Consider the following 14,911-nt stretch of genomic DNA (forward strand, 5'->3'; position numbering starts at 1 on the left):
ATCTTCTTAGGAAGACATTCATGACTGACACCTTTTGGTAGGATGAGAACTTGTTAAGTAGGGATACCATCCAGATCAGGGTAGGGACAGCCTAACCTGTATTTTCCCTCCTCCTGTAAATGACGGAGAGATCTCAATACGTATCCATGCTAATAGCCTTGTTATTCTTAGAATTGGTGCTGGTAGTTTTCATTGCTCGTCTGAGGGCTTTCAGAGAGCACATGTATGTAGTTGGGCCTGTATATCTCGTGAATCTCATCTTGAGATGCCTGTACTTGCAACTTATATTGATTTTATAATAAACCTTTGAAAGCTAGAAGTAGTCTGTGGTTCTTCCGAGTCAAGCCATTATTGATTGTTCTGACCTGGTATTAGATGCACCTTCTTTCCTCAAAGACAGGCAACAAAGATTCAGTCGACCAGAATCGGGGTTAGATCAAGGGTGATAAGATATTGATCTAATCTTGAGCCCCAGCAGTTGGTAGCTATAGAGGATGGTTGCCTTCTTGAGGACGGTGACCTAGGCCAGGTTAGCTTACCCCAAGGCCCCTAGAGATCGATGATCGGAAGAATCGCCCGCCGAAGAAGATCCGGATGACGTGAGACCAGAAAAGCAGCAGTATCGGTCGAGAGTGAGTATAAAGGGTCATGCGTGTTAGATTGCGGTGTTTCTGTGTTGTATTCATGTTGTAATGTCTAGCGGAGTTGAATGTCTGTAGAGTGACTGTGAGACAGGTTGTGAGCGCGCGCAACCGGTGCAAATCTTAAGTTCAAAGAGAGCTTAAGTGGTTCGGGTGTATCGGACATCCAGAGTAATTGTCAACCAGAGTGAAGGGGGTCATGAGGTACCATTGATCGCCCGCAAGACCGCGATAGGGGGAACGAAAGAGTGAGTGCGTGAGTAACGGACGCTGGTCGGAAGTTACGGTGTGTAAGAAACCTATCGGAGAGACGTTTCGTCAGTTGTGGTGACAATTACAGATAGACTGTGGACGTACAGTCAAGAGAAGTGACGGCTTGGTCGGAAGTAGTCATTTTTCAGTGTATGAATGGGACGCATGCATGACCGGGAGACGAGCTGAGAAAGGAGGGGTGCTGCTGCGAAGCGGAGACTAGTGACGTCAGAAGGTGCCGCGCTGGGATTGGCCGGTCGGAGCAAGACCGCGCTGTGATAGGCCAGATAGAAAAGCCGCGCTAGGATTGGTGGATTGTCATCAGGAAGTAAACAGAATAGCGAGGTTGAAAATTGGTTGTGTAATCATGAAATGTTTTAAATGGTTAAGGGCGGCATTTAAGAGAGAAAGGCGGAGATCTTATGAAGGGGAAGAAGCCCCGCCGGAGGGTACGCCGGCTTATTATATGGCGGTGAATGTGGGGCTGCATACAATTATGTGGATCACAGAGTGGAGTAAGATTACGGAAGGAAATGAGGAACTGACGTTTCCTAAGTACGGGACGTTCAGATTAGAGGTGCTACACCGATTAAAAGCAGTTATGACCTCAATGAGACCCATGCCTAGACCGACCCAGTTCGAAGCTCTCAATGCCTGGATTAGGGCGGCGCACGAGAGAAACCTGAATAGACGCCAAGAGAGGGTGAAACGATCGGTAAGAGCAGTACAGGATGCTAAGTGGGATGCGGATGCTAAAAGATGGAGAGTGCATAACATTGAAGTAAACAAATTGTACCCAGTATTAGAAGTAACCCCAAATAAGAGCCCATGTGAGGAGGATGATGAGAGCGAGACAGAGGACAGCCTGATAAATAGGTTATTAACAGATAGGCCACCCCCGTACAACAAAGAGACAGGTAAAGATGAGCCAAGCCGAGAAGGGGGGGCTAGCATAGGGGAGAATGGACCGCTTCCCATAACAGATTGGGATTCCCCTGCTAAGAAAGAACTGTCCCAGCCTAATCCGGTGCAGCAGGTAGTCGGAAGGTTTGTGGTACAAAGGGCCCCAGAAACAGAGTGTGCCACTTCCTACGCACTGCCAGATGCCCTGCAAGTACCTGTTACTATAGGCCCTATTGTATCGATTTATGACCCAGGGAAGGGCAGAGGGGAGGAACAGGCAAGAAGGGACAGGGAGAGAATAGAGATGGCAAGGAGGAACGATACAATCACCTCCACAAGTCAGATGCCCAGGCCGAGGGATTGGAGCACTCCAGTCCACACAACAGTAGGTCCAACAGGAGATCCGGAGGGACCTAGATGGCCGACGGATCTAAGAGGGTCAGGACGCAAATCCTTCCAGGAGCTGAACGAGTACATGAAAAAATGGGATGAGGCAGTAGAGGCTCACAAGAGCATCATAGCCGCAGAAGCGGAAAGAGAAAGCCAGGATAGCAGAACCCGGACTCATTGCGGAGCGGACGAAAGTCGCCAAGAGTGGGGCGAGAAGGGACAAGATAGTAGCAGAGACCCTTGCCTTAACAGAAGCCCTGAGTGTGATGGGGTGTCTCGCCGGATACACAGCGAAGGGGATAGGAGAACGCAGGAGTATAGAAACAGCTTTAAGTGCACTCACCATGCGTCTGGGCAAGACGGACAGAATGGGAGTCGCGAGAGACCTTGCCATGACCACTGGGATCGCGGACAAGAACGTGGTCCGGGGGACACGGGGAGCCGAGAAGGAACTTACCATATACTGAGCGATACTAGGCAAAGAGAGAATAGCGACAGGGGAGAGGACAGCAAAGAGTCCTGTCGCGAAATAAGAGAGCACAGAGAAAATGGACAAAGTGGGAACGAAGGAAGCAGGCTCGTGTTCCATCATCCCCCGAGGCAAGACGGGCGAGCATGGGACCTAGAAAGATGGGAACAAGGGAGGATTCTCCTTAATTCCCCGGAGCCTAAGCGTAGAGCCAGGAGCTGGGACGGAAGAGAAACCAATGGGCCACCTAACAAGGACATACTAAGAGCAGAGATAAAAGCCAAAAGACTCGATGTTGCCACCTTAAAGTCTGATCTAGATGATATGGTGGACGGTACCTTGCCCTTAGAAAGAATGGACATGTATGAACAGGATGAGATATTGTTCATGTCAAAAGATGTCACACGGAAAGCAAGAGCAGCACATGAGAAGTTAGTCGAATTAGCCGAAAAGTATACGGTAGACCTGTCAAGGACCAAAGCATTACAGGGTAATCACAGGCTACATTATACGGATCGAGATTTAGATGAGAGAAGAACCATAGGGTTAAAAACACACATAAGGGAGCTGATCGCAGGAATAAGGACATGGAGGGCATTGGACAAATGGGAAGAGAGGTGGTTCAAGAAAGGGACCGTCAGGAGAAGCATGCTTGGTACGACACCTGGAGGATTGCAGGGAATAGAGGCATACCCTTTGCGTGAAGTTGCAAATGGGAACTATGTGCATGTGCCTTGGAGTAGGGGAGATTTAGCCGCTTTTACCACGTCCTTCCCCAAATTGAGGGAGAACCCCGTAGAGTGGTACAAGCAAGTGGAGAGGTTTGTAAAAATCTCTAAAGTCCTATGGATAGATCTGAACACTCTGTTCGATATAGTGGTACCAGGAGACTTGTGGACAGCATGCAAAGTTAGTGCTGAGTGGCCCACATCGGAACCAGAGAGAGATACACAGACAAATGGACCGTCCGAGACAGTAATGGCCAAATATGAGAGAGTGATGACTTGGCTGAAAGAAAAGGTGCCAATGCAGGACATCGATTGGGTTAAAATAGATCGAACTAGGCAAGAACCCAAAGAGACAGTTCATGAATATTATGAGAGATTGCTGAAAGCATTCAAGCAGTACAGCGGGTTGGACGTAATGGATCCTAAAGACATAGGGCAGTTTGTGTCTAAATTTGTTTTAGGTCTGAGACCAGACATTAGTCTAATGATTCAGCAACATTTGATTTGTTGGCAAAACAAACCTTTGGACGAAATCCTGAGATATGCTAGGTACTGTTGTGATGAAATAGATTCTAAAGCAAAGAAACTAAAGGAGAAATTGATGGTAGTACAGATGCAGTCAGCTAAAGGGGGACCACAGCAGCAGCAACAAGGAACAGGTACAGGGGGTAGGAAGCAGTATAGCCAGAACAAGGGCAACGAGGAGAACTCCACCTTTAAACCCAGAATAGACATAGCTGCCTTGAAGAAAACGACTAGGTGCCACCAGTGTAACGAGGTGGGGCATTGGAAACGCGAGTGTCCCTACAACGTTGAGATAGGGGAACAGGAGGTAGAGGAGGAAGAGGTCCAGAGTTCACCTGCGAGAGGGGTAACACCATACCAGGAAAAGGTGCTCAAAGGGGGGACTCCACCTCCACAAGCCCAGTTCCCCCAGCCACCAAGAGTAGGGACTATGAGCAAGACATATAGACAGATGCCTCTGTTTGTAGGTGGAGAGGAATGCTATTACGTAGATCCACTAACTGGACAGAGAGTGGAAAGAGAGGACTGCACCCTCGGGGCAGCCTTGGAGGTGGATCAGAGGGGACCCTATGTTGAGGCCGAAGTAGCAGGGTGCCCCACGACATTCCTAGTGGACACAGGAGCCACTCGATCCACGATCAGATCAGCTGCAGTTCCAGACCTGCCCATGTCTGGAGAGACCATACAAGTGGTGGGGGTCGCAAACAGGAGAATAACCAGCCAATTGACAGAACCAGTACAGGTGAAAATAGGGAAGTACAGCGATGAGCATCAATTTGTGGTTTGCGATTCTAGTCCTGTGTGTCTGCTAGGCAGAGACCTTTTGTGTAAATTGAATTGTACAATATACTGTACACCTCAGGGAGTGGAGGTATTGACCAATGATGATGACGCAGACTTCAAAGTCGCAAACTCAAGAATATGTGTGGAACTATATCCCACCTTGACAGTGGATGAGCTTCCATGGGATCTAAGGGAAACCGTGGCCCCGGAAGTGTGGGATTTCACAGGGGAGGAAATTGGGCTAGTCAAAGGAGTAGAACCGGTGAAGATAGTAGTAAAACCGCATGCTGAGTTTCCCAGAACACCCCAGTATAAATTGACTCCAGAAACGATTGCCGGTATAAAGCCCGTGATCGAGTCCATGATCAAGCAGGGAATACTGAAAGAAATCGTGGGTAGTCCATGTAACTCCCCGATTATGGGTTTGCAGAAACCGAATGGGAAGTTCAGAATAGTGCAGGACCTTCGAAAGATTAATAACATAGTCGTTTCATGTTGTCCAGTGGTACCGAATCCATCAGTGATACTGTTTCAGATACCGTTCCAAGCTGAGTGGTTTACGGTGATAGACCTGTGCCAGGCTTTCTTCTCGATCCCTTTGGACGAAGAGAGCCATTACCTTTTCGCATTTAAGCTGGAAGATCGCGTATTAACATGGTGTCGTATCCCCCAGGGGTATACAGAAAGCCCATCGATCTTTAATCAGCTGTTGAAGAAAAATCTTGAAAGTCTAGTGCTGCCCCAGAAGTCAGTCCTGGTCCAGTACATAGACGACCTGCTTGTGGCGTCAGAGACAGAGGAAGCTTGCAGGGAAGACTCCATTGCCTTGTTAAATCACCTAGCTGTTAATGGGCACAAGGTGTCCCCGGGAAAATTGCAGTATTGCCTGACAGAAGTGCAGTACTTGGGGCACAGAATTGAGAAAGGCAAACGAAAGGTGTCACCAGACAGGATTGAGGCGATCATGAAGATGAATGCGCCTAAAACACAGAGAGAGGTCAGAATGTTCCTAGGGATGGTGGGATATTGCCGACAGTGGATAGCCAACTTTTCACTGAAAGCAAAACCACTGCAAAAACTGACGCACAAGGAGGTGAGTGATCCGGTACCATGGGACAAGGACTGTTTGATGGCGTTCCTGCAGCTGAGAGAGGACCTGTGTCGTGCTCCTGCTCTGGGAATGCCTGATTACAAAAAAATATTCTTGCTCTACTGTTGTGAGAGAGAGGGTTGTGCTTTGGCTGTGTTGGTCCAAATCCATGGGAATGCCCGTAGACCAGTTGCCTATTTCTCAGCTACTTTAGATCCAGTAGCCGCAGCGTTGCCCGGATGTCTCAAATCCGTTGCCGCAACAGGTGTCAGTATTGAAAGATGTGAAAATATTGTTATGGGGCACCCGTTAGAGGTATACGTGCCCCATTCTGTTGAACTGTTGATGACCAGGACCAAGACACAGCATCTGACAAATAGCAGGCTCACGCGCTATGAGCAAGTCATTCTTGCTGCAGAGAACGTGACCCTCAAGAGATGCTCTGTCTTGAACCCTGCTACCTTGATGCCACTTCCAAGAGATATAGACGATGAGGATGAATGTACAGACCATGACTGCCTTGATGTGACTGAACTATGCACCAAACCGAGACCCGACATCGTTGATGAGCCACTGACTGACCCCGATGAAGTTTTCTTTGTCGATGGCTCATGTGTAAGAGACGAAGTTGGGCAGTTGAGAGCAGCTTACGCTGTATGTACAATAATGGGAGTTGTGGAAGCCGGATGCCTGGAAGGAGTACACTCCGCTCAGGTAGCTGAAATTGTTGCATTAACGCGTGCCTGTCTGGCAAGCAAACAAATTCGAGTCACCATATACACCGATAGCCAATACGGTTACGGGGTAGTTCATGATTACGGGCAGTTGTGGTCTCAAAGAGGTTACATGACGTCTTCAGGCTCTCCTATTAGGAATGGAGAGTTTGTTCGACTGCTGTTAGAAGCTTTGCAATGTCCAGCATCCATCGCTGTTGTAAAATGTACCGCGCATACCAGAAATATGGACTTCGTGTCACAAGGCAATAGATATGCCGACGAAGTCGCAAGGTACTGCGCAGAACAAGGGTACTCTTTCACGGAGGTGGAAGTGGGTGGAATACATGTCAGAACTGAATTAGCTATGGTTTTGGAAACTGTTGATTCCTGGGACGATTTAAGGGGTATGCAAGAGAATGCACCAGACTTTGAAAAGCAAACATGGAGAACTGCAGGATGTGTGCTAGGCGAGGCCCACTTCTGGGTGTCAGCAGATGGAAGAGCAGTGTTACCCAATGAGATGGTGAGCCCAATGGCTAGGCTGATTCATGGTTCAGCACATCTAGGAAGGGATGCTATGATGAGGGTATTCAGGCAGACCTGGTACAATCCTAAGTTCAGAGTAGCGGCAGAATCAGTGTGCCAGCGCTGTGTGACCTGCCAGCAGCTGAACATAGGGAAGAGAACACCAGTTGCTCTGAGTCACATAGGGAGGTCAGGAGGGCCATTCAATAGGATGCAAATAGACTTCATAGAAATGCCAAGATGCAACCGCCTTCGTTATGTCCTGGTGGTCGTTTGCATATTTTCCAGATGGGTTGAGGCATACCCTACACGCAGGTGCGACACCCTCACAGTAGCCAAACTATTGCTTAGAGAGCTCATTCCGAGGTTCGGGGTGCCGGCCTCTTTGGAATCAGATAGGGGAACTCATTTTAACAGTGAGCTTGTAAAGATGATTTGTGCAGCTTTAAACATTGATCAGAAGTTGCACTGCAGCTATCGACCAGAAGCTTCAGGAATTGTGGAACAAATGAATTGCACGATAAAGTCCAGGATTGCCAAGATGTGCTCATCAACGTCCCTGAGTTGGCCTGATGCTCTGCCATTAGTCCTTATGAGCATACGTAGTACACCAGACAGGAGAACAGGATTGTCACCGCACGAGGTGATAATGGGGAGAGCAATGAGATTGCCGTCTGTGCCGACGGCTGCACTGTTAAACATCACAGATGATATGATCCTGGACTATTGTAAGGGGCTGTCTGACGCCATTCATTCTGTGTCCCTTCAGGTGCAGGCTGCCGAGGTTCCACCGTGCCAGGGCCCGTGTCATGACCTGTATCCTGGAGACTGGGTCCTGGTGAAAAAACATGTGAGAAGAAACTGCCTAGATGTTCGTTGGCGTGGGCCCTACCAAGTCATCCTGATCACGAACACAGCAGTGAAAGTGGGAAGTCTGCCCAACTGGATCCACGCGTCGCACACGCGGAGGGTTCCAGCACCTCTGGAAGAAACAGCTCCTCTCTCGGATGAAAGTCTGGAAACGGACAGGGAAGCCACAGAGGGGGCTAGCCAAGCTGTAGAGGTGCAAGAAGAAGCTGGAAGCTTGTCTGACCAGGCTGAGGACGGTCAGTACAACAGTGAAACGGACGACGCTACAGAAGGAGGAAGTAGCTGGGAGGACGAGTCGGACTCCGACCCAGCCGACGGAGAACGCGAGTCAAGCAGAAGGAGAAGGAGCAGAAGGGTAAGGCGTGGAGAAGCCAGCTGGCCGCCAAGAAGGAGTACAAGCCTGAGGTCAACGCCAGAGAGAACCCTTGCTCCAATATCGGAAGACTCAGATCAAGAAGAAGGTGCTCAGGGCGCTGCAGCACCAGATCCAAGAAGATCAAGGAGAATACGTGTGCCAAACAGGAGATACGCCACCCCTGAGTGGACATATCTGGAGACAGATGTCTTGGGAACGAGCGACAGGGAGGATCAGGGCGGTGCTGGTGTCCTGCTCTGAACCTATCATCAAAGTGGAAGTAAAGCTGTTAGTGCCCGGAGTCGAAGCAGAAGGGACACTAACTTTCACACTCCCCAGCCCTCCCCGCTTAAGCAAGTTAAAGCATATGTTTTTCAATGAACTGCAATTCCCCGACTTTGGAAACAAGGTAACAGACCATGAAGAGAACATTCTTCGCTTGGAAATATTGAACTATGCTATTCAAGCCGCAGGCCCAGGCCTAATTGTAGATGCTTAAAAGACTTTGTAAATAAGCGAGAAGAGAAAGAAGATTACCTAGCGCCCAGGAAGCAGAGAATTGTAGGGACTTCCCTATAAGTTGACGGAGAAGGGCTAGGGATGTCTGTGTAAAAAAAGCTCGAAGACATTGCGAAAGAGGAGTGCCAGTTCCACAGGTGGTTCTAAAGACTGGAAGATTAAAAGAGACTGTAAAGGAGCAGAAAGAAAAGAACTTTGAGATAAAGAAAAGAAAAGAATAGTACCATCTGAAGAAATGGAGACCGGCACCCCAAACAGAAAGGCCAAATGTATTATAGGCACACTAATAGTGGGAGTGATTTTTCTTATAGCCTTAGTTGTAACTGTATCTTATGTTATGGGACATGAGAGTGAGGCAAAGGTAACTGATGACCAGGCTGTAGTGACACCGAAACCCACTGTTGCTAGTAAAAAGGGAGAAAATGTACAGGAGAAAGCGTTATTAGCAGCAGAAGTTCGTAGGTTACACATAGATGAGTCCCAAGGTGACTTTAGGTCAAACGCTTATGCTAAACTTTTGTATGAATACGTGGATGCCATGGAGGTTAAAGACTGCTATGTCTGCATGCAGTTGCCGGCGTCTGTGGACAAAGGCATTAGATACCATCACCTCCCGCTGACATATGGCATTACATGTAGCTTATTGCTTAGTATATTTTATGGGAGAGATAGTTTTGAATACTATTTCTCCAATTACGATTCTGTGTTACCAGAAGTCCCAAATTACAAACAGATGAATAAATGGGACTACTGGAAGAGTGAAGACAGATTGGCCAAGTTCTTCATTCCTTGGATTACCTTAGATACTTCACATGCCCGTAGAAATAATCTGACATGTAAGGTGTCAGAAGTCGAGAAGAAGTTTATAGGGCAGGTGGATGATCGATATAGAAGGCAAAAGATCCTGAAGAAATCAGGACAGGGAAAAACAGATTGGACCGAGGAGGAGAAGGCACACAAGAGAAAAGGTAGTAGCGGTCCAATAGCTTTAGATAAAACGCAAAGAGGGAAATTATGTCTTCACAGAGCCAAAACGTATTACGAGAATGTATACGTAGGAGAAGTCAGTTGTGAACATGCTTTCAATATAGAGTACTATACCAAGGACTTCCTGAAAGGAATGCAAGTGATTCCAAATGTATACTTTGTGTGTGGGAGAAATGCCTACGTGAGATTGCCTGACAACTGGTACGGATCATGTTATTTGGCAATCATCTTCCCCAAAATATACCATGCCCAAGACTTAGAGATAATCGAGGGCAAAGCCTCAGTGAGGGGGAGAAGAGACCTGAGAGATGCAGAAATGGTCGGAGATGTATTTGGAGCTGTTTTTCCTCTTTTAGGACTGATTCTCAATGATGTCAAAATTAGACGATTGGCTACAGTCGTGGACAGGTTGTCTGCTAGCACTGCTAGGTCCTTAATGTTGGTAGAAGGAGAGATGCAATCGATAAGGGCCATGGTGCTTCAGAACCGTCTTGCATTAGACGTCCTGCTAGCAAAAGAGGGCGGAGTCTGTAAGGCTTTGAAGGTCCAGGAATGTTGCACTTACATTCCAGACAATTCAAAGCCCCTGGAAAAGGTCATTATGAATATAACTAATATTCACAAGGAGATCGAAGACCTATCAAAAGAAAATGTTTGGGAAAAAGTGGGTCATGGAATGGGTGAAGTTGGAGGTTGGTTCGCCAACATAGGAAGGAGCTTTGTTTGGTACATACTGAAACCTATCATCATAATAGTGATCTGTGTGATCATGTTGTGGGGACTGGTGAGGTTGTATCAATGGTATAGATCAAATGAGTTGGAAAGATCCAGAAGAGAGCAGCTACAGAGATTGGCTGCTATACAAGACAATCAGTACAGGAGCTTGAGGGCTCTAGAAACGCAGAAACGAGGAGCATTAGCAATTACTTCAGTTTAAGTGTTGGTGATGACCCCGAGAGGTCATCAAAGGGGGGAACTGAGAGAGCGTAAACTGAGTAAAATGTAAAATGTATGAATATGTCCGATTTACATGTAGTACGCACAAGTCATGAAGAGAAATGCCATGAGTGCGAATATTATATTCACCTATATCTGAACTGTGTAGCCAATGTAGAGAATATACACATAGAAGGGGAATTAATGTAGAAACGAGTGTGAAATGTATAACCTTATTAGACGTGATTATCAGGGTCCATGCTAAATGTAGCTGCTAATGGCAGAAGGGCGTGCTGCAGGGCACAGAAGGGAACAGGCCACATGGCCATGTCTGAAAGAGTTAGAATGGGATATTTTTCATTTACATGGACAGCACAAATGTTATAATTAATGTTGTTTATTCGTTAGACTTATATTCCATAGATGTGAGTTCCTTTTATTAATTCAGAAATGATGCTAACATGTTATTTTAGTTAACTACTGCGAGAAGAGTTGTAGGCCTAAAAGTTCTAATCTGCACGTAAAGGCACAGGCCGACTTGTGTCTAGAAATTGTTGCAAACTTCTGTTAGAAGTCTATGAGAATGGGGATCCAGCTACAGATGTCTGTCTGCAAATGTGAGGGGGACTAAAACTAATAAACAAAATGAATAGAGAACTGTTTAGGAGTTAGACGCAGACATGTAGGAGGGTTTGAGAATGTTGGGGTGTATCAGCGGGCCGGAGACGAGTCTGGGAAGCAAGGTCAACTTTAACGCACGAGGCTCAACGGGGAAGATGATGGAAAAAGCCAGAAGAAAACATCACGTGAAGGGGCGTCTCCCGAGGGGCGTCTCAGAATGATATTGTTTTGTATTAGGGACAGCACCCCTGGGTGGAGGTAGAGCAGATGCCTGAGGACCCTTCAGAGAGCGGATGGGTAGGCAGAGAGGGGTTATGACTGGCGAATATAGGTTTCCACTTAGAGATTAAGAGTGGGTGATCTTCTTAGGAAGACATTCATGACTGACACCTTTTGGTAGGATGAGAACTTGTTAAGTAGGGATACCATCCAGATCAGGGTAGGGACAGCCTAACCTGTATTTTCCCTCCTCCTGTAAATGACGGAGAGATCTCAATACGTATCCATGCTAATAGCCTTGTTATTCTTAGAATTGGTGCTGGTAGTTTTCATTGCTCGTCTGAGGGCTTTCAGAGAGCACATGTATGTAGTTGGGCCTGTATATCTCGTGAATCTCATCTTGAGATGCCTGTACTTGCAACTTATATTGATTTTATAATAAACCTTTGAAAGCTAGAAGTAGTCTGTGGTTCTTCCGAGTCAAGCCATTATTGATTGTTCTGACCTGGTATTAGATGCACCTTCTTTCCTCAAAGACAGGCAACAAAGATTCAGTCGACCAGAATCGGGGTTAGATCAAGGGTGATAAGATATTGATCTAATCTTGAGCCCCAGCACCATCAAAGACTTCCTTCAACCCTGCAGCAATTCTCTGGACTATGCCATATGTGAGTCCTGTCTTGCCAAGTAATGCCAATCCAGTACTGGGCCGTTGAAAGGTGATTTCTGCAGTGCTGATCCATCAAAACATACACAGCAACGGCTATGAGCCACTCTGAACCAACACATCACCCTTTGATTCCGACATGACTGCGGCTTGACGACATCGCTTCAACATACTGTGTGGCTCGACGCAGGCAGACTGCACAGCTCGATGATGATGCATTGCCTGCATCATTAAGGGTTCATTGGTGAAGCCTTCATCAACTGCGCAAATTGGAAACAACGATTCGCCTCCATCCACAGGTTAGACAACAGTGCCTTGCCTCCTCTGCTCGTTGCATTGAGTCTTCGATGTCAACGCTTCCTCCATCCAAGGTATTTTGTCAGTTAGACCTTCATGAGTCCTGTAGCCAGCCTGCCCTCTGTCACAGTCAGCCTGAACTTTGGATTTACCCCGGTCTAATCTGACCAAATGTCCCTGGTTGGAATTTTATGATTCTAGTACTATAATTTTATTTAATCTTTAAAAATCCATAACTCCAATTCTACGTATTGTATTTTTTTCATTTTGGCTTTGTTTTACTCATAAACGTATTGTCTATTTTTCCAACCCTGTGTGGAGTATGTTTGTGGTGCTTTCAGTGTTGCTGTGTGTGTGTTCCGCAAATACTTTATACACTGCCTCTTTAGATAAGCCTGACTGTTCAGTGTGAAACTACCAGAGGGTGAGCACAGGTTATCTTTTATTGTGTATCTCGCTTACCCAGACTAACATAGTGGTGGCCTGATTGTACAGGGTGCATATTCTGACAATCAGAAACCCCATTTCTAATAGAAACCTATTCTGTTCTGAAGCAGGCCCTTAGCCTGCAGCAACTGGAAAATGCCAGAGTTGCAGAATGACCAGCCTTGGTCTTACCAAGGATGTCTTATAAAGGATTATATGTCCCACATAAGGCCATTGTATACTTTATATGCTATAATATCCAAGGCCGAACTAGATCTAGCAGGCAGAGAGCAGGTGAGTCGGAAGGGTGGGCGCCGGTTTTGGAGCAGTATGGACCGGTTTTGGAGCAGTGCTGCAATATCGGTCCTCTGCAACAAAAACAGGAGCAGTGTTGCTAAAGCGGCCGGCACTGCCGGCAGCAGTGCTAAAGCGGCAGCACTGCTTTCCACTAGCACTCCCCCACACAGGCCGGGCCGGCTGAATTGCCAGTGCTGGTTTGTGTTCCCAGTACAGCTGTGATAACATCACCAAGTTAGGGATCATGAGGACCCAGTTCTGAACATGTGAGACATGAAAATTCAATTTTATTCAAGGTGGCCTATCTGTATGCTACTTTCATGTTATTCACATAAAATACATTTCCATCCAGTTAATTTATTTTAAAGTGATTTAGATAGTGACCAGTTATCCCAATCATTTGGAAAGGATCAGCACTTCTAGAAGTGTGATGGACACCTCTTATGTCAAATATGTGGTGTGAGGCAAAAGCAGATAACATGTGGTTGAGAATCTAAGTTCTTCTTTGTCTGATGTCTTATAAGCAGAGCAGGGCGTTTTGCATAGACATTGTTTACACAGCATAGACACATGAAGACAAAGCCTGAGTGCATCATTTTCATTTGTGTCAGATATACATTGGTGACATACATTTACTTCACTCTGGTGTGTTCCCTGCGGGCTATTTATGTATTCTTGTGACAGTTGGCTTCTAGGCTTTTAGTCCATTTGAGTAGCCATGAATACATTATAACATGTTGTTCTATTTCTATATTAGAACATAAATATTGCGTTCTGGTTGTGCAACCCATTAAACGTCCCTAAAAGAGGGCAGCATCATGCAGAAATGGCTGTTTACTAAAACTCTGAAAAGTGTGAAATTTAAATATTTAATCAGCCAGTCAGAATGCAGGGCCTGATGTCCAAAATCGAGTTGCTGTTCTTGCACAGTGACTGCTTAGAGACCCAGTTTAGTTTTGTGCTGCAACTGATGCACAAATCTATGGGGTGCAAAACAACAACTTGCAAGTTGTCCTGGCACATTAATACACACGAGCAGGAAACCGGTGGTGAAAGCTCCTTCCCATCCTTCCCACCCCCAGAGTACCTACTTGTTTTCATTTCAACCCCTGTCAATTAAATGGAATGTTTACCGCGATCTATTCCATACCATCAGTTTAGCTCTTTCGTGTTATTATTGGTCGAAGCTAGACTTATGCAAATCTGTCTTGGTCCATCATAAACAGTATACCCTTAACTGCTGAGCCACATCTCTCTCAATAGAAACACATAAAATCTCTTTTTATCCCTGTGGGCTTCATCAGTGAGGTGCAGCTTGAATCTCCATGGCGCAGCAAACAAGGGATCCAGGTCTAAGCATACCTCACCACCTAGGGTGACTCGCCCAGTGGGCAAAAAAAGCGCCGGAGGAAAATCCTGGTGTCAATCGGAACCACAAGTATGAACTCTGAGATCAATAAATTCAATTATGTTTTAGCTCATCTCCACCCTTGCAGAGAGGGACCAACTGTATGCAAATCAGCTGTAGAGGCACCAGGGAAGCACCTACGACATGGAAGCTTGCATTGCATCAAGCCAAAAAGCGCTGAGAGAACTCTAAGGTAAGATGTGATTAGCCTAGATAAATGCTCTATAAACCCTATATGCCTATGATTTTCATAATGGTAAAACACTGACTGGTCCTTTCAATTTCTG

General features: G+C 46.4%; 1 protein-coding gene across 1 annotated transcript in view; it reads right to left on the reverse strand.

Annotated features, from left to right (window-relative positions):
• LOC147705974 (protein-glutamine gamma-glutamyltransferase 6-like) overlaps positions 1–14,911 on the reverse strand; it is a 128,388-nt gene that overhangs the window by 66,486 nt on the left and 46,991 nt on the right. The window lies entirely within an intron of this gene.

The sequence above is a fragment of the Lissotriton vulgaris genome, chromosome 7 (genome assembly GCF_964263255.1).
Source record: "Lissotriton vulgaris chromosome 7, aLisVul1.2, whole genome shotgun sequence".
NCBI classification, from domain to species: Eukaryota; Metazoa; Chordata; class Amphibia; order Caudata; family Salamandridae; genus Lissotriton; species Lissotriton vulgaris.